This window comes from Symphalangus syndactylus, chromosome 21 (assembly GCF_028878055.3).
Source record: "Symphalangus syndactylus isolate Jambi chromosome 21, NHGRI_mSymSyn1-v2.1_pri, whole genome shotgun sequence".
NCBI classification, from domain to species: Eukaryota; Metazoa; Chordata; class Mammalia; order Primates; family Hylobatidae; genus Symphalangus; species Symphalangus syndactylus.
In genome coordinates, this window is record NC_072443.2 from 38,415,887 (window position 1) to 38,435,890 (window position 20,004).

The 20,004-nt window shown below is 34.7% G+C and overlaps 1 protein-coding gene across 17 annotated transcripts in view; it reads right to left on the reverse strand.

Moving 5' to 3' along the window:
• ZBTB20 (zinc finger and BTB domain containing 20) overlaps positions 1 to 20,004 on the reverse strand; it is an 833,136-nt gene that overhangs the window by 246,168 nt on the left and 566,964 nt on the right. The gene's annotated exons all lie outside the window — the stretch shown is intronic.

Sequence of the window (20,004 nt, forward strand, 5' to 3'; positions counted from 1 at the left end):
AAGTATGAAAGTACAACAATTCAGTTACGTCTTCAGGCTTCACTTCTAATTCTAGTTCTCTTGTTATTTTCATCACATTATGTACAGTTACTTCTTCTACTAAAGTCTTAAGTGCCTGAAAGTCATCCATGAGGGTTGGAATCAACTTCTTCCAAATGCCTGTTAATATTTATATTTTGACCTTGTTCCATGAATCACAAATGTTCTTTATGACATCTAGAATGGTGGATACTTTCCAGAAGGTTTTCAATTTACTTTGCCTGCATCGATGATTGAAATCACTATCTATGGTAGCTATAGCCTTATGAAATTTATTTCTTAAATATAAGACTTGTAAATCAAAATTACCCCTTGATCCATGGGCTGCTAATAGATGTCGTGTTAGCAGGCATGCAAACAACATTAACCTCTTTGTACATCTCCATCAGAGTTTTTCAGTGACCAGGTATTGTCAATGAGCAGTGGTATTTCGAAAGAAATCTCTTTTTTCTGAGTGGTAGGTCTCAAGAGTGGACTTAAAATATTCAGTAAACCATGCTATAAACAGATATGCTCTCGTCTGGGCTTTATTATTCCATTTATAGAGCTCAGGCAGGGTAGATTTAACATAATTTCTAAGAGCCCTAGGATTTTCTAAATGGTAAATAAACATTGGCTTCCAGTTACAGTTACCTACTGCATCAGCTCCTAACAAGACAGTCAGCCTATCCTTTGATGCTTTGAAACCAGGCATTGACTTCTCAATAGCTATAAAAGCCCTAAATGGCATTTCCTTCCAAGTAGAAGGCTATTTCATCTATATTGAGAATCTGTTGTTTAGGTCAGCCACCCTCATCAATTATCTTAGTTAGATCATCCAGATAACTTGCTTCTCTATCAGCACTTGATACTTCACTTTGCACTTTTATATTATAGAGATGGCTTCTTTAATTCATCTTCATGAATCAATCTCCACTGGCTTCAAACTTTTCTTCTAAAGCTTCCTCACCTCTCTCGGTCTTCATAGAATTGAAGAGTCAGTGCCTTGCTCTGGATTAGGCTTTGTCTTAAGGGAATGTTGTGGCTGGTTTGATTTTTTTTTTTTTTTTTGAGATGGAGTCTTGCTCTGTCACTAGGCTGGAGTGCAATGGTACCATCTCGGCTCACTGCAACCTCTGCCTCCCAGGTTCAAGTGATTCTCCTGCCTCAGCCTCCTGAGTAGCTGGAACTACAGATGCATGCCACCACACTCAGCTAATTTTTGTATTTTTAGTAGAGACGGGGTTTCACCATGTTGGCCAGTATGGTCTTGATCTCTTGACTTCATGATCCGCCTGCCTTGGCCTCCCAAAGGGCTGGGATTACAGGTGTGAGCCACCGTGCCTGGCCTGGTTTGATCTTTTATCTGCACCACTAAAACTTTCTCCATATCAACAATAAGGTTGTTTTGCCTTCTTATCATTAGTGTTTTCACTAGAGTAGCACTTTTAATTTCCTTAAAGAACATTTTCTTTGCATTTACAACTTCATTACTGTTTAGTGCAAGGGGCTTAGCTTTCAGCCTATCTGGGCCCTCCTCACTAAGCTTAATCATTTTTAGCTTTTGATTTAAAGTGAGAGATAACGTGACCGTTCCTTTCGCTTGAACACTTAGAGGTCATTGTAGGGTTATTAACTGGCCTTATTTCAAAATTGTGTCTCAGGGAACAGGGAAGTCCCAGGAGAGGGAGAGAAGTGAGGGAACAGCTAGTTGGTAAGGCAGTCAGAACATATAAAACATTTATTGATTAAATTTGTCATCTTATATGGATGTGGTTTGTGGCACCTCAAAACAATCAGAATAGAAACATCAAAGATCACTAATCACAAATCACTCAAACAAATATAATAATGATTAAAAAGTTTAAAATATTGCCAAGAACCACCAAAATGTGACACAGAGACATGAAGTGAGCACATGCTGTTGGAAAAAATGGTGCCAACAGACTCAATACAGGGTTGCCACAAACTTTCAATTTGCAAAAAATGTAATGTCCGGGAAGTGCAATAAAGTAAAGTGCAATACAAAGAGGTATGCTTCTATATCATATTTTCAATACAAAGATACTAGGTAGCCAATTTCTACCACTGTCTTTGACTATTTAACAAAACTTTCCCATGACTATTATACTGTTAACTTTTTTGAATAGCAGATGAGACACATACTTGCATCCTCAAATCTGCAAAGACACCTTTGGCCAGTTGGAACCGAATCCCATTTTTAACTGAACATGATGAAAATAAAGTACATTATTAGCCTGAACTTTGCATAACTCTAAAACGTATTAATCTTCGGTAAAAATTTTAATATTAGTTTTAGAATCCTCATGAAGTACTTGGAAGGTTTAAATGAGATAACACTGGGTATATTAAACATTATGAAATTGCCATTTCTGTAGCTTAAAAATGGTCAATTGTTGCCACAGTCAAGTGATTAAACCTAAGGTAAGTACTCAAATGTTAACCGCTATTGTTGTAAGAGAAATTATTCTCACTCTACAATCCTCCCGCCCTGAAAACTTTTCTAGGCTGGAATGTACTGCTGATAACTAGGCTAGGGAGATAGGGTTGAACTTGCCTATGATTTTAATTTGTAATACATAGGCTTTTAAAATTCATATCATAGCAGATATACCTCCAAATGATGCTACAAAGACAGCCTAGAAAATGGGCCTTAGAAGATTAAGTTAATAAAGGCTTATTATTTTCCTACACCTGGATGTACTCTTAACTAGATAACTTTTCAACAGAAATCAAGTTCATGAAGCAGGTTTATGGGAACTGTATTAGTTTCCTATTGCTGCTGTAACAAATTAGCACAAACTTACAGTTCTGGAGGTCAGAAAGTCCTAAAATCATGGTATCAGCAGAGTTATGTTTTTTTCTGGAGTCTTTAAGAGAAAATCCCTTTCCTTGAGTTTTCCAGTTATTAGAGGCCACCTCTATTCATTGGCTCATGGTCTATTCCTCCCTCTTCAAAACCAGCAATGCAGCATCTTTAAATCTCTCTCTCTCTGACCTCTGCTTCCATCACCACATCTCCTCTGTGATCCTCCTGCCTGCCTCTTTCCTTTAAACGGCCCTTATAATCATATTAGGCCTATCCAGATAATCTGGTATAATCTTCCCATCTCAAAAATCCTTAATTTAGTCACATCTGTAAAGTCTCTTTGCCATCTAAGGCAACATATTCACAGGTTCTGAGGATTAGGATGTGAACATCTTTGGTGGGGTGGGGAGGGGGGCATTAATCTGTCTGTCACAGAGACTGAAATATTCTAGGTACCCAAATTTCAAATAGCAAGCAAGATGGTATCTTATTTCTTTAAACCTCATAGCATGGTAAGCTGCACAGACATTTTTACATATACTCTCATAATTTTTAAGGAGATTGTGATGTCCAACTCTTCAGTTTCTCTTCTGGCACAAGTGTGTGGAAATCATGGTCTTAGCTTTGGTTTGTAGAACCAGATTTTACTCCTTTACCCAGTTTTAGTCAATCCCATTTATATTTAAATTTGTCCTTTTTGAGCATTCATACTGCTATCCTTAGCCAAAGAATTATTAGTACAGTAAGTGCTTTCTGCACTTACTTCTCCTAACTCTAGGAATAAAAGGCACACGTGTTTAGCTGAGAACCAATCAAGACAGAATTCTAGCACTTCTCATTACATCTTTCTTGTGCCCTTCCTTCAGGCACTATACTGACATCTCAGTAAGCAAATAGCACCAGCATTGCAGGTGTTAACACCAATGACTATACCATGAGAAATTCCCTTATGTCACTCCTTGCATGGGTAAAGTTAACTCAGATGTCTTCCTTCTCTCACCTAAAATATCTGCTTGCCTGACCTACATCTCCCTTGTCCATTGTTTCCAATGAACACTAACCCTTAAACATTTAAGCCTCATCAGCACATGCCCATCATAACAGCATCACATCCTTGTCCTGCTGGAAACTATTCAGCATCCAGAGGACCATCTTTATGCTGATAACACTAAAATATAAAATAATGCCAACAGCTGGTGCTACAAATGGCTTTTAAAAACGATGTTCATTCACTAAAATTCCTCTTGCTACTTTTGACATGAAACACGCAGTCTCTAATTATTCTGATCAAGACGGTGAAATACAAAAACAAACTTTAATTGTGTTTAACAGATATTTAATCAGGACTCACTGAACTACAGATTAAAGCTGAAATTCATAAACCATAATTACCCGATTGTCGCAATCTTTTGGTCCACATTCTCCTTCCGTCTGGGCGTCTGGCACCTTGCCCCGAATTTCTTTTACTGTCTTCTCAGCTTCGTTACTGTTCATGTTTTCCAGCAGAGATTTAGCACAGATTACAAAATATCTGTTCTTGGCAACTTTCTTCATTAGCTTTTTTTCCCCCCTTGCAAAAAAGTTTATTTTTTTTTTCTATCAGAGTAGCTGGAACAGGCATACGTTTAGGGTGCTTTGATGACACAAACTAATTATACAGTTATCAGGAGATAATACGGTAGCGATAACTAAAGTTACTACAGTTATCATGTAGGTATCATGCAATTTCTCCAGTATACCATGCGGTGTGTCCCAGTCACCATGTAATTACCTAATGTCACTACTGCATTGTTTCATGGAAAATGCTTATCTCACCCCAACAAAACCTTTTCTGCCACATTTAGACAAAAAAAAAAGAAGTGAAATTCTTAGTTCTCATTTCCAGTACTGCTCATTCCCAGTAAGATGTTGTCATGCAAATGTAAGGGAAACACCTGCCCCTCCTGAAAATTTGCTTTTACAGGGAGCAAATGGAGCAATTATGTTATTATTATTATTTTTTTCTGCTTCACTCTTTCCAGGTAAGAGAAGTAATTACCAACAGTACATTCATTTTTTCTTTTTTTTTTTTAAAAAAAGAAACCAATCCCCCCACCGACCCCCGAAAGAAACACCCTATTTACTTAGGATTCGTTTAGTCTGGCACTTCCCCCCTATACTCTTTCCTTTCAAATTTCAGTCACTCACATTTGTTTTTCCTAGAATTATGGTGTAAATCATTCTTAACAAGCTAACTTGAAACTTCTCTCACTCAGTAGAAACACAAAATGCCACTGTAATTGAAACACGGAAGCTTGAAACTCTTTCTAACCAGTTCTTTTGGGCCACTCTTCAGAAGGGCATGCCGAGTTTCCCTTACAGTGCGGTAACCCCTGTGTCACACAGCGAGGATAACATCACAGACCAAGGCAAGAGGATAAAGAGAAGGCACTGGCTAAAGAAGAGGTGGGTGGTTCCTTTATTCCCCTCAGTTGGGCAGTCAACCCTATGAAGCAAGGACTGTAGTTGCTACTTATTTATCTCAAGTTGATGGCTTGAAGTCTGACCTCACTAAGACCTTTAGATGTGACACACCACCTGAGAGTTCCAGTTTAAAACAGGATGTAGTAGCTTCCTTTGCAGCACAAGTTGAAAGCTATTTCCAATTCTGCTTTTATTAGTCACCTCCCAATCTAAGAGGTGCCCATTCAATTGTACACTTAACTCATGTCGGGGTAAAAATCACCTCCAGATTTAGAAGGGCCAGAAAAATTGCTATCCTATCCTAGCACATTGTTCTTCAATCACACAGTTCCTCTAAATACAGCTGACAGCCTTTGAGATGCAAAATGCATCACTTTAATGTAGTAGAGGTCCCCTTCACTGCATTGCCAAATCTATTTAGCAGAATCTTCTTGGAATAATCTGTCCCTAGACCTGAGGATGCACAGTGATTTTCAGCATTTTAAGCTAACGATAATGGTTAGTGCTGAGAACAGATGTACCTGGCTGTGATGCGATCTATTCCAGTAGGCTTTTATGAGCTGTTCATTCCTATTGACTTAGCATTTTATGTCTGTGCTTTTGCCTGGTGTGATGGTTGCATAGGGGTGTCATGTGTGTATTTTCCTGATGTGTGATGGCTGCACAGGGGGCTGTGTGTATTTTCTCAGTGCAATGGCCACACAGGGTGTTATGTGTGTGTTTGCCTGGAGTTATAGCTGCACATGTTATTGTGTGACTTTTCTCTCTATTTGATGCTTGCTTGCAGGGTCCTATGTGTATCTTTTTCTTAGTGTGATGGTTGCACTCAATGCTGTGCTAATGATGGACATTTCTAGCAATTATCTATCTACAGGGTCCTCGGGAAAAAAATTGCAGTAAAATCAATAAACAGTGCTAGACAGGCCCTTGTAAATATGAAATGACACCATGCACAAATGCCGTTTCCTACTATAGCATGTTAAAATCCAAATTCTGTTACGTTATTGGCATTGGGATAAAATTTCTATGGTCTCTCCATCTCCTTCATATATTGCAATCTTTTGGGGGAAGTTGCGATTACTGCTGGTTGGAGGGCTTTTACAGATGAATCTATGAAATAATACTTTTTGCTACATTGTCCTACACATCATCTCTTATACTCCATTCTGAATTACCCTGGTATAATAGCTGATATTCTAAAAGTGAATATGCCTTTCATTTATTCCTTCAGTCTCACCAAGCCCTCCCCATATACCCCCTACATCACACATACAAAACCCCCTCGCTTGCCTCCCTCTCTCTAGTTTCTCTGTATCCTTCCTGTGTTCACCAAATGGAACTGACAAAGGAAACAACCAATGAGGTTAAAATCTTTTGAAACCCCTGGAATACAGATGAGCTGGGAGGCATCTGGAAACAAAACCAGACACTTGAAATCAAAGAGACAAGTAAATTACTATCCTAATCTAGGAAGAATAACTAAAGGTGTCAGTGGGGTTCCATTGATAGCACTTGGCTCTGGGCCAGAATGCCAAGGGTTCAAACTCCACACCAGCTTTGGGCTCAGGCCCAAGACTTGCTACTGCAGGGTGCAGCAGCATGTGCAGCAGTGTTAAAGGTGTCAGCCTTCTGCAGAGAGGTTAAGTCCAAGTCCTTCTGCCTGTTTGTCATTACACCCCAGAGAGACGGAGAGATAACCCAGGCTTTCTCTTCGCTGCCTTTCTCAATAGAACAGGCGGAGGAGGAACTAGTGCTCAGCAGCAGTGCTTGCTAGTATGAGTATTATACAACTAATTAGTAAAATTCCCTTCTACTGATAAGGCTGCTTGAAGTATGTGCAAGAAAATCCACTGTCCCTCTCCCCCCACGAAAAACCTGATGTTTGTCCTAAAGATTCTTCCATCAATGCAAAGAGCTAAGTTTGGAAACCTAAAACCATGTGTCTAAAAGAAAGAAAATGTTTTCATTGGAACAGCTTACATGTCTGGTACACTTGCATAAAAACTATCGCATAGCATTTTAGAGCTAAAATTGCTATAAAATGCTTAATACAGTAAGAGTAATTATGAGATTTTGCATGCACAGCTGGTATACAACTAAAGTCTCAGCCACATATTCAATGGAGCATGGGAAAACCATTTATAAAAATTCCTGGTATGCCAGTTTAACTCACCATCAACAGCCTATCAACACTTCATTCTTTAAGTGGATAGGGAAGATATTTACCTACCAAATGCTTTATTTCTTCTCTCATGGATGTTATCAATACTTGATTCAAGGAATTTGAGTTATTACTTAGAGAGTAGAAATATAAGCTGTTAACAGGACAGGAATGACCTGAATGCAAGGCTTTTCCACTGAGTGAAGAAGTTACAATGATAGTACTAAGTATTGAACCAAAGGACCAAATCATTAAATCTACCTGTATCTTCCCTTTTTAACCTCTGCTTTTTGCTATATCTTCACATATTCTTATCTCTCTTCATTTCTCTAAGATTCAAATCCTTGGGTGAGTTCCTGGGTACTCTGGACTCCCCTGCCTTAGCCCACCTGGCCTTGCCTTCCCCTGGGTAACACCCTGAAGACAGAGCTCTTCCTTTACATTTTCCCCCAATCAAGTTATAACAGGTGTTTGTTCTCCATTCCCTTTAGTTCCAGCTACATCACTTGAAAAGAAGCTGATTTGGATGAGTTGTTAATGGTTAATAATAATTTTAAAAAGTTTCTTTCTTTTTTTTTTTTTTCTGTGAGACGGAGTCTTGCTCTGTCGCCCAGGCTGGAGTGCAGTAAAAAGTTTATTTCTTGATGAAAACATTGATTTTAAGAGTCAAATGACGAACCTCTTTATTGTGGTCTTTTAGGCTCTATGGAAAATGCCATCATAGGTGAGATGATTCTAATCAGAAGCATTGATGGATGCTCCATTGCACATTTTTTGGGCATAGGAGCCAGTGGATATACGGGAATTCCCAGGTGGATAGGAAGTTTGGGGACACAAAGGCAGCATGACACAATACAAAATGAATTTGAACAGAATCAGGAAACTCAAGTTTTAGGACCAACAAACTTTGCCACGAAGTGTTTGGCAGACATTCAGTTTCTTAACCTGAGAAATGAGGCAGGCCCTGGGATCAGAAACTCTCCATGATCCTTTCTGGCTCTTACATTCTATGACTCTCTGACCGCAGGTCAGTCAGCTCTCCTGGATTAGCTACCACCTCCAGTTAAGAACTAATGGTTCTGAATAAAGATGGCGGTCATTCCACACTGAGCCAGCCTAACTAAAGAGGTGTTGATTTCCATAGTTGAGTTTTACCTGTCCGCCTACAACCTGCATACACTACTTTTGAGTTGGCTCCTTTATGCTATACAGATATTTCTTAGCATTTTGTTTTCCCTCATTTACTTAATTCAGCAAACATTTAATGAGCACTTTCTATACATGAAACATAGAATCAATCACTAAGGACAGGATTGAACAGGGCACCATCTCTGTTGCACAGATGATTTTGTTATTCTTGTCCATTCTCTCTCTCTCTCTCTCCCCACCTTCACTTTTATGCATAAACACATACTTCTAGAACTATAAAAGTAGTATAGAAAAAATAAGAGGAATTAGACTTATCTGAGCCAGTCTGAAATACTGTTTATTTTAAACAAAAGAATATGATAATAATTTGTGTTGGCAAAATATATGCATTCAATTATGCACTTCAATAGTATAAAGGGTATTTCTCAACATGTATTTTGAGGTCAGTAATTTGCAATAAGGGTAACAATTTGGGGGAAAGAAGATTATAAAGGTAAAACATTCCCTTCTGTAGAATCCTGATAAAGTCCTAGGATAAAATCTGTGACTTGTGTAAATAACCTCTGGGAAAATGAGATCATAGAATTTTTTTTTAGTTTTTGTTTTTCCTCTAAGGATTTTGGGTTCACATCCCTCCAAATTTTATTTCCTGACTTAAAAATAATAACTGCCACTTATAGAGTAAATATTAAATTCCATGCACTTCAAATACATTATTTTTATAAATACAGTATGAAATACAATATATTAATATATTGTATAATACAATATGATATAATACATTGTAAATATTAAATTCAATATATTATTAAAGCAACTCTCCTATATAGATATTATTACTCTAACAGACATGAAAACTGTGGGTCAGAAAGTTGAAGTAACTTGTCAAAGATAATTCAGATAGTGTGCAGAGTTAGAATTTAAACTCAGGTCTGTATTTGTCTATGCAACATGGCTCCATAACCATTTCTTGGTTCTGCTGAATCTAACTTTATTTTAAAAATGAATAATCTTGCTTGAATGCTTTGTTAGCAAATAAGGAAAGCACCCTTTATACTCTTTCTTCACATTCATTAATTGCATTACATATAGTACAATGAACATAGGAGATGGTTACGATTTTTTCAGTGTAGATCTGGTTGCCTTTTCATATTGATTTGGACTGAGATAATTAAATTTGGGCTCTCAATCAAAGTGAAAGAATAAGCTATTTGCTATCTGAATAAGTATTTGTTATTAATTGATCAGACATGGTAAGGTGTGTTATTACAACTATATTTGTAAGGTATGATTTATGTTGTTCTACTGCATATTACTCTGTGCTGTTTTTCATTTTCTTGCACTTTGGACTTTTTGTTTTGTTTTTATGAATTTAGTCACAGTTGGTTATGTTTTGAACTTTGTAAAAATGTAATACTAAGGAAATTAAAAAAAGAAAGAAAATATTTTCAAAATGATGTCAAAATCAAATCTACCCCTCACTAATTTGATTTGTAGGAAATGGAGAACAAAGTATCAGAAGCAGAATGCTTTTAAATAATCCTAATTACTTCAATGTGCAAATGCATTGACTAAATCGAGGCATGAGTTTAACACTTTGCACTTCAATTGTGCTTATTCACCTAAGTTTTATAGATAGCATTTCTATAAAAAACAAGAGATATAGCCAGCCATTCCATAGTTATTGGGGGAAAACTATTGTTCTAAAATTCAAGCTTTCCTCTCAAGTCAGCCCACTTTTGGACTAACGCAGATCATTATGTCAAATAATTCAAAATAACATAATTTACTGTAACTACTCAGGTTTTCCCAATTGACTCTGCCTTCCCTATTCTTTTTTTCTGCCTTCAGTGGGGTGGGGTGAGGACGTGGAGGAAGGAAAGTTTCTGTTGGCAAAGCCACAGAGTGGAAGAAGCAAGGCTTTCGGCAGTCAAGCCACACAGCATTAAGCAGGGCCAATCTTGAGGAATGATGCCATGGGGTTAGAGTGGTTTGTGATCAAGGCTAAGACGGAGTCATGATGCCAGGGTTACTTAGTACTTGGTCTAGGACCAGCTGCATCAGAACCACCTGATAAGCATGTTAAAAAGACACATTTCAGGGTCTCACTCCAGAGAAAACCAACTGAATTAGTATCTTTTAAGGTGGAACTCAGATCTCCATTTTAAACAGGCTCCCCAAGTAATTCTTACGCTACTTAAGCCTGAAAGCACTGGCATATGCACTTAAGCTCTCTAATTCTATATCCAGCGAGAGCCTTGCTGCTATATCTGTACACTCTGTCCCAGTCATCAAGATGTATGTGCAAGTCCAACTATTTGTCCTGGGAGGCATTAATGCTAATAATAATGGCCCAAGGGCTTAGCTAGGCATGATGCTATTTGACATGCAGTATCTCATCCAATCCCTACAGCAAACTACGAGACAAAGATGATTACTATTCTCATCTTTCAGATGAGAAAACTGAAATTCAGAGAGACTTAGTAACTTGTTCTGGGTGCCACAATAATAACTGAAAGAGCTCTTAAGAACTATACTACTGCACTTTAACTCAGCCCTGCAGAAAAATATCTTGAAAAATGTTTACTTCTAAAGGTGTTCATAACTTGGTGATATCATCATTCCAAAGAAACTTGCCTAGATGCTAGTAAGATAGATTATGGAATAACACACAAAGTGTAAGCATTTCTATCCAAGGAACTTTTCCTTAGATTATTTCATAGAACTTAAAGTCTCAAAAACTGGCTAAGAATCCTTCATTAGTTCGTTCAACAATTATGCACTTTGCCAGAACCTGAGGTAAACAAAGATAAACAGGACACAGTCTCTGCCTTCACTAGACTTACAGTTCTGAAAAAGAGACAAGCTTGTGTACAAATGGTTCTGGGTTAACTTATACAGTCAGTGGAGGCCTGAGGGAGAGGGAGTAGTTCATTCTCCTGGCAGAAGGAAAAGAGGGTGAGGTCTGTGAAGTTTTAGTTACTTCAGCACTACGCCATTGGCTAATGTAAGGAACTTAGATTTTAAAGATTACATTTTTACTTCTACAGTTTTGTTACTAAAGGGGCAGACTAAGTTACTTGTATTTTTGAGCCAATAAAACTTTATCTGGTTCATTCTCTCTGGCATCAAACTGGTTTTCTTTTTTGGATAAATTTCTGGGTACAGAGCCAAGTAAGTTTTTATGTTTATTCATTCTTACACAGAGCAACCGAGATTCTATTCTTGAAATGAGTGCCTAATAAATTTTATCAGTAGTACTTTATTCCATCCAATAAAAGTGGTTCTTCTGTGACATACTGACTGTGTCCTTTATTTTCATTTGTTTCAATTATTCAGAATGCTATTATTAGATTGGCATATTTTTATAAGAGAAATTTAGAAATTAAAAACGATTGAAAACAAAGAACAATCTAGATTCTTTCCTTTGTGACAAGAGAGGATGATCCCATATACATGTAAATGTGGTTTGAGTATGTTAATCTTAGACATGACTGAAGAAAATGAGATTCTAAAGAAAATGAGGGCCAGGCATAGTGGCCCATGCCTGTAATTCCAGCACTTTGGGAGGTCGAGGCGGGTGGATCCCCTGAGCTCAGGAGTTCGAGACCACCCTGGGCAACATGGTGAAACCCCATCTCTACTAAAATACAAAAAAGTAGCTGGGCTTGGTGGCACGCCCCTGTAGTCCCAGCTACTCAGGAGGCTGCGGCACAAGAATTGCTTGAGCCTGGGAGGTGTAGGTTGCAGTGAGCCAAGATCGTGACACTGCATTCCATCTTAGGCTACAGAGTGAGTGAGACTCAGTCAAAAAAAGAAAAAAAAAAAGAGAGAATGAAAGACGAAAGAAAGAAAAGAAAGAAACAGAGAGAGAGAGAAAGGGAAAAGAAAGAGAAAAAAAGAAAATAAAAAAGACAAAACAAAACAAAACAAAACAAAAGAAAACAAAAGAAAAGAAAGCAAAAGAAAAAATGAGGCTCTGGAATGTCAAAGTTCAGGCTAATCACTTAAGGCAACGGTATGAGGATCCAAAAAAGAAAAAGAAATTATGAAATATGATATGATTCAGTTTGGGGAAACTGAAAATCTATGTATCCCATATTTTAGTAACTGAATAAATTGGAATCAGACATGTATTCTTTTCTAAGTTGAATTATTACCAAATTTGAGATTGTGTTTAGATTATTTACTGCTTTCTTAAAACTTTTATTTTTCAAATTATTAGAGCATTTTTCAAGCATTAAGAAAGTTCAAGAAAAAGGCAATAGAAATATCAAGTAATTCCACCATACAGAGAAACTGCTCTTTACATTTGAATGTATTCTCTTACACCATTATCAAATACTTTCATTTTTATATTTGGGATTGTTTTAGGTATATAAATTTATTTGTATCTTTTGGACCAGGAATTTTTAGTTATGTTATTTTATAAACTTTTCCTAATAAAATATTTTTTAAAATAACTTTAAGAACTATCTAATTTACATATATGATATGCGGTGATACATATGGATATTCAATAATTTAATTCTCGAATTTTGTAATTTAAGATTTTAAAATCTTTTTTTCTCTTTTATAAATGACATTGTGATAAACATCTCTGTACCCAAATCTTTGTCTGAGATTCTATTTCCTCTAGACAGATGCCTAGAAGTAAAATTAATGGGTCAGAGGACATATTTTTAAAGCAAGGTTCTTGATAATATAATGCTATATTACTTTGCAGAATTTTGTGTCAATATATAGATCTCCACTATCACTATGAGTGTCTATTTTACCGTACCATTACCAGCACTGAGAATTACTATTTTTCATAAATCATGACTTTGAATCCTAGTGAATTATACTTTTTTCATGTTTATTAGATATTTGTATTTCCTTTCATAATTTTTCTCTTTATATTCTTTTTAGCCATTCTATTTGACTGAATGTATATCTCAATATCTTCATATCTGCTGCTTCAACTTCATTTCTGATTGTAACACCATAGTCTGAGCTCTCCTTACCTTGCTCTGAATGATGGCATCATGTCTGCCTGTTCTGTATTCCAGGTTTCTTCCATTCTGATTTATTCAGCACACTGATGCCCAACAGTTATTTTGAAAATATGCTTTCATCATGTCAGTCCTGATCAAGAACCTATGATAGCTCCTGGTTATTTATCTATCAGCTGCATTCAACTGCCTCATTCAGGGGAAAATTCATCCTATTCTTGGATATTCCCTTATGAGTTCTGTTGAATAATTTAGGTTATTGCTATATGGACCCTATATGCAGTTATGTTTTTATAAGTGGGTATTTCTATATAAAGACAGAGAGACACAATACGGAGTAGTAGAACACAAGAACTGGAAGGGGCTTTAAAATACATCAAAACCACTGTCTACATTTATAAACAAAAAAAAGTGGCCTACAGAGTTTAATGAACTACCCATGGTCATGGAGCCAATTAAATGACAGAACTAGGACTAGAAACTAAGTTGCATTATTCTCGTTTAGTGACTTTTAGATAGAGAATAATAAAAGTCATTTTTACAATTTAAAAAATAGAAACAGCTAGGAAGGCAGTTTAATTTCAATCTGTTGTTATGTATAAAAGATTGTTAAAATCATGCCACATAGAAGGCTTGAGTGTTCTTTTAACACGAATAATATGTACTTCTTATAAATCGATCAAATGTGTCATTAGAATTTCCATAAAATTTGCACATCTGCAAATGACCTAGTTTATTTATACTTTGCTTTGTCCCTTGCTAATCTATATTGTTTTATTTAATCTGCTTTGCCACAATAAAAGCACAGTATTTTTTTATCCCAGCGTATTGCAGACTTTCACTAAGTTTCTTAATAATATCAATAAAAAATCCAATTTTCCCAGCAAATTCATATAAAAGATTTCTTTTGACTATAGTTAGGGATTTGAAGAACTACCCTTAAAAAAAAATAGGAACTACTTCAAAATGCCTCTATTTAAATAGTAAACAACACGAACTACTGTGGAAGAATGTGGGCTGTCATCCATTTAATATGATATGATGATTGCTATATATATTCAAGAATCCCACTGTATTTGCCAAATGAAAACTTAACAGTAGCCACTGGTTTAGAAAAGAGAGTTACCAAATATATTTATTATTTGTGGAAGAGGGGTAGGGCATAAGAGGTAAACGTGGAAATAGCCATGAATGGACCTAACTTTGATAGAAGCTCACTGATTTCAAAGGGCTAATTAACAAAGCATGTGTTTGCCTAACAAAATAATTGACAGAAAAGGTATTTATTAAATCATAAGGTGATTCAACTGTTTATAAAATACAAGGTTTAAACACAATGGTAGTTCATCAGCAGCAATGAGAGCTCAGCTATGTTTTCTTTCTCCGTGTGTGCACATGTGTAACCAAACAGGTCCACCATTCACTTAACATTCAACCGATATTTATTAAGCAACTACTTTGTGCTAGAAGCCCTCTACTATCCAAAATAAGTAACCCTGTTATTCTGTTACAGAATACTCGACTACTCTAGACTACTGTAAAATAAAAATTAATAATAATAATTTAGCCGGTGCCATGGCCCACGCCTGTAATCCCAGCACTTTGGGAGGCCGAGGCAGGCGGATCATGAGGTCAGGAAATCGAGACCATCCTGGCTAACATGGTGAAACCCCGTCTCTACTAAAAATACAAAAAGAAATTAGCCAGGCGTGGTGGCGGACGCCTGTAGTCCCAGCTACTCGGGAGGCTGAGGCAGGAGAATGGCGTGAACCCGGGAGGTGGAGCTCGCAGTGAGTCGAGATCGCGCCACTGCACCCCAGCCTGGGTGACAGAGCGGGACTCCGTCTCAAAAAAAAAAAAAAATTATACCTGATATAAGGTGTTATAACAAAAATAATAAATTGAGTGATAAGAGGAGACAGATGAACAGCATCCTAAATTTCTCATTTCATGTAGTATACTACTTCATTAATGACAATAATTAAACAGTTGAATGTTTTTCAGAAAAATAACAGTGATCATTACTAAAATAATAAACTATACTTTAAAGCTTCAAATTGCTAGATTGATAAAAGCTAAAAAGGTAATCATATATCAAAAGAGACAGAGAGAGAGAGTGAGAAAGTGAGTGAGAATAGACCAAGCAAGCATAAAAACATAGAAAATATAAAAAAGATTTCTGAGATAGGACTAGATATATTTTTTACAAAAGGAATATTAGTTAATTTAATTAACATTAAAAATAATCATAATAATTTTAAAAGATAACAAAACACAATTTAACCATAGGATAGCAGTTTAAGGACACTAGTTTTGGTAGCAAAAACAGGATTCAAATATTATTTCTGCCATTTACTTGTTATAATCTCATTCCTACTGGTGTATTTAGTCTATTTACCTCAATTTTGTGCTCTAAAAAATGGAAATAAGAATAACTAAACGTAGAAAGGATTGGGAAAAAATAATATGTAATGCTTATTATTACATTATTATTACATAAATATTGTTATTTTTACATAAATGAGAAACTTATTATTTATTTTATTATTAATAAAACATTATTATTTTATTATTATTATTTATTTTACATAAATGAGAAGCTTATTATTACATAAATGAGAAACCAGGTAATGTGACCAGCACAACTAAACATTCAATAACTGTAATTTATAATATTATGTGTTTTAAATGATGTATCTAACTATGTACCCATACAAATTAAAAAAAGAAAAAAATAGAAAAATGGTGCTGATAGATTTTCTCAATGTGGAGTTGCCACAAGCCTTCAATTTGTGAAAAACTCAATAGCTGTGAAGTGCAATACAGCAAAGCACAATAAAAATAATATAAAAAACCTAATAAAGAGAGATAAGAATCAAAGGAGTATTGTCCAAGATATACTGTTACCTTAAAAATTCCATGAAATATAAAATGTGAAAATCATAGAAACACAGTCAGACTTAAAAAGAAGATGATTATTTACAGAAAGCTACTAAAAGCAGCCCATGGTGCTGAAGCCATAGGCCTGCTGAAATCTGGATCTAGAATCACATCGAGATACCTAGAATTCTAGCTCTTTAGAGTAATGAGGTCAAAAAGGCCCCATTTGAAATGGTGGACCTGAACTTGGCTTTCTACTTTATCACAAGGCTGCAAAAATTTGGCCAACTGCTGCCTGGGGAAACAGCTTATATAGGGCTGCAGGACCTGGGAGGTGGAAGAATAAAGATACAGCATTATGATAAAATATTCATGGAAGAATGACGCTGAAAGCTACCATTGTAAGATCTGGATTGGGACTGAAAAGATCCAGATAAAGGCAACTGTAAAACCACTAGTTAAGGATATGTGAACAAAACAAAACCTGTAAAACAAAATTCTAGAGCATAAGCAAGTAATGGTAAGAAAATCAATCAATAATTGTAACATTCACTCCAGATAAATTTGATTTTATGAAATTATCTGACAATGACCTCTGCATGAATATGCTTGAGATGCTTAGTGATAAAGTACTCATACCTAAAAAAGAACAAGAAATGATTAAAGACAGATAGAAATAAAATAAGAATAGGTGAATAAGAGTAAAAATTAATCAGAAATCTTAAAAAATTAAAAATGTTCATTAATATAAAAGTACAATAAATGAAATAAGGGAATTTCAAGGAAATAATTGAGTGAATTGGAAGGTAATGTTAAGGAATTCACTCAGAAAAAAATTGTAGCAAGAAGAATTAATTTTTTGAAAATGAAATAGCAATTGAGATACTAATCAGTAAGCTGATTAGAAAATACCAATGTTTATCTTCTAAGAATTCCAGAAAAAGAAAATGGAGGTAATGACAAAGGAACAATAAAGAAAAGGATAATAGCTGAGAATTTTCCAAAATTGGAGTCCTGAGATTAATAAGTATATCCTGAGTTCATGACTAATAATTCAAAATAAATCCATGTCCAGACACATTTCAAAGAAACTACAAGACATTAAGGATATAGAATAACTTTTAAAAGCTACCAGGAGAAAAAGCAGATTACTTATAAAGAGATAAAAACAGATTGATAGAGTTCTCTTAATTAAGAATAGTTGACAGAACAATAGTCTAAGATATAATTGAGTAATGCCTTTAAAATACTCAACAAAAAATACCCATATAAATTGCTATTTAAGATAAAAAACAAAATAAGTACATTTTTAGTTATATAAAATATATATATTACCCAAAGTCCTCACTAAATAATTACTAAAAAAATGTAATAAGAAAAGTGAACCCAGAAAGGAAGCCACAGGATCTAAGAATAACGCTAGGCATAATAATATCTAAAAATATTAGTAAATATAATTAAGCATTGATTATAGAAAACAGTGATCACCACTTTTGAATATGGTTAAAAACAAATAGGTAAAACTAAAACTTCATTACACAATTATAGTAACAAGATTGATACTTAATAGGTAATTAAAAGATGCTATGCTAACCACCTTTTTTATACAAGAAGAAGGTCAGAAATACTAAAAGGTCGATTTTATATTTTCTTAGAAAAATATATAGTTCAGTATACACAAAAGAATTTTAGAACTAGTGCTAAAGAAATAGATAAACCACCTACAGATTTCAAGCCAGAAGTAAAATCCATTTACCAGATAAAATCAAAAAATAAGCTAAAAAAAGTTTTTCAATTAAAACCATATAAAACACATCATTTTATTTTAATGCATTTAAATTCAGAAATAAATAATAAAAATAGAGCAAATATGTTTACAAAGTAAAAGCATACCCTTTTAAATACCTCAAGGGTTAAAAATAGAACAGATATTATGAAATATTTAAAATTGAACAAAACTACATATCAAAACATGGTATGCAGCTAATGAGAAACCAGGAGAAAAATTTAGAGTCTGAAATTCGTTTTTAAAGATAATAAAAATTATTGAAAGTAAAAGGGTAATAATTCAATTCAAGAATCTAGAAAAAGAAAAATGGCCTAAAATATAAAAAAATAGAAGGAAGGAAATAACGCTAATGCTGATAAAAGCAGAAACTAATGACTTAGACTACAAATAAATAATAAAGTAGATAAGCAGAATCAAAAGCCAGTTTTTGTAAAAAAGTAAATGAAACAGAAAAATGTCTAGTGTCTAATAAAAGAAAAGGCAGAAGGGTCAAATAAATGATATTAGGAATAAGAGGGGAACATAATTAAGGACAAAAAATTAAAAATCGTAAGAATATATAAATAACTTTATACAAATAAATTGAAGTACAAACTGTGAACTGTATTTAAAAAAAAAAACTTCCCAAAATTGACTAGAGAAGAATCAGAAATTTCCTCTATGGTTATTGGTTTATTCAGATATTCTGATATTCAAGTCTGCCTACCTACAACCTACTGATGAAAAGTACCAAGTTCAGATGACAAACACTTAGAATGAATAATCCCAATAATATGTTAACTGTTTAAGATATAGAAAAAATGACATGCTACTCAACTTATTTGGTGAGGCTAGTATCATTGTCACAGCAAAACTCTACAGTAACAGTTAAAAAATAAAATTTAAAGATTGATCTCCCCATGTAAACATACTACATGTCAGTAAATTAAACTCAATAGTAGATTAAAAAATACACCAAGAGCGAGAATATTTTTTCCAAGAATATAAGAACTGTTAAATATCAGGAAATGTATTAATATCATACGAAATATTAACATGGTAGTGGAAAATTTTATCATATTATTGATGCAGAAAATGCATTGGATAAAATTTAACTAGTATTTCTGTTAAAAACACTTAGCAAACTATAAATAGTTTAGGAATATATTAAGAACTTCCTTAATACAATAATTTCGATTTCTCAAAATCCCAAGCAAATGTTATGTTTCTAAAACATTTCTATTAAAATAAGAAACAGAATAGATATTCTTAATATGACTATCCTATTCACACTATACAGAGGTTTAGTAATGCAATATGACAGGAAAAAATTGAACATTTAAGAATTAGAATTTAAGAGAATGACTGTCATTATTTACTGCTGACATACATGCTGCTGTAGAAAACTTAAGAGAATTTACCAGTTTAGTTACTCAAAGTAGTAAGAGAGCTCAGCAAAGTTGCTGAATATATACCAATAATAACCAATAAACAATGAAATGGAAAACAGATATGAATATAATAGTGTAAGAATCTAAGTTATATGAGGAAAAATTTTACAAACTAGGTTCAAGAAATTTATGATGGAAATTTTAAAACATTATTAAAGGATATGAAGATGATCACAAATAGAGGGATATAGTATGTCACTGGACAGCAAGACACATTATAAAAATGTCAATTCTCCCCAGATTATTTCCTAATGTTAATGTAATTACAAATAAAATTCAGCAAGACTTTT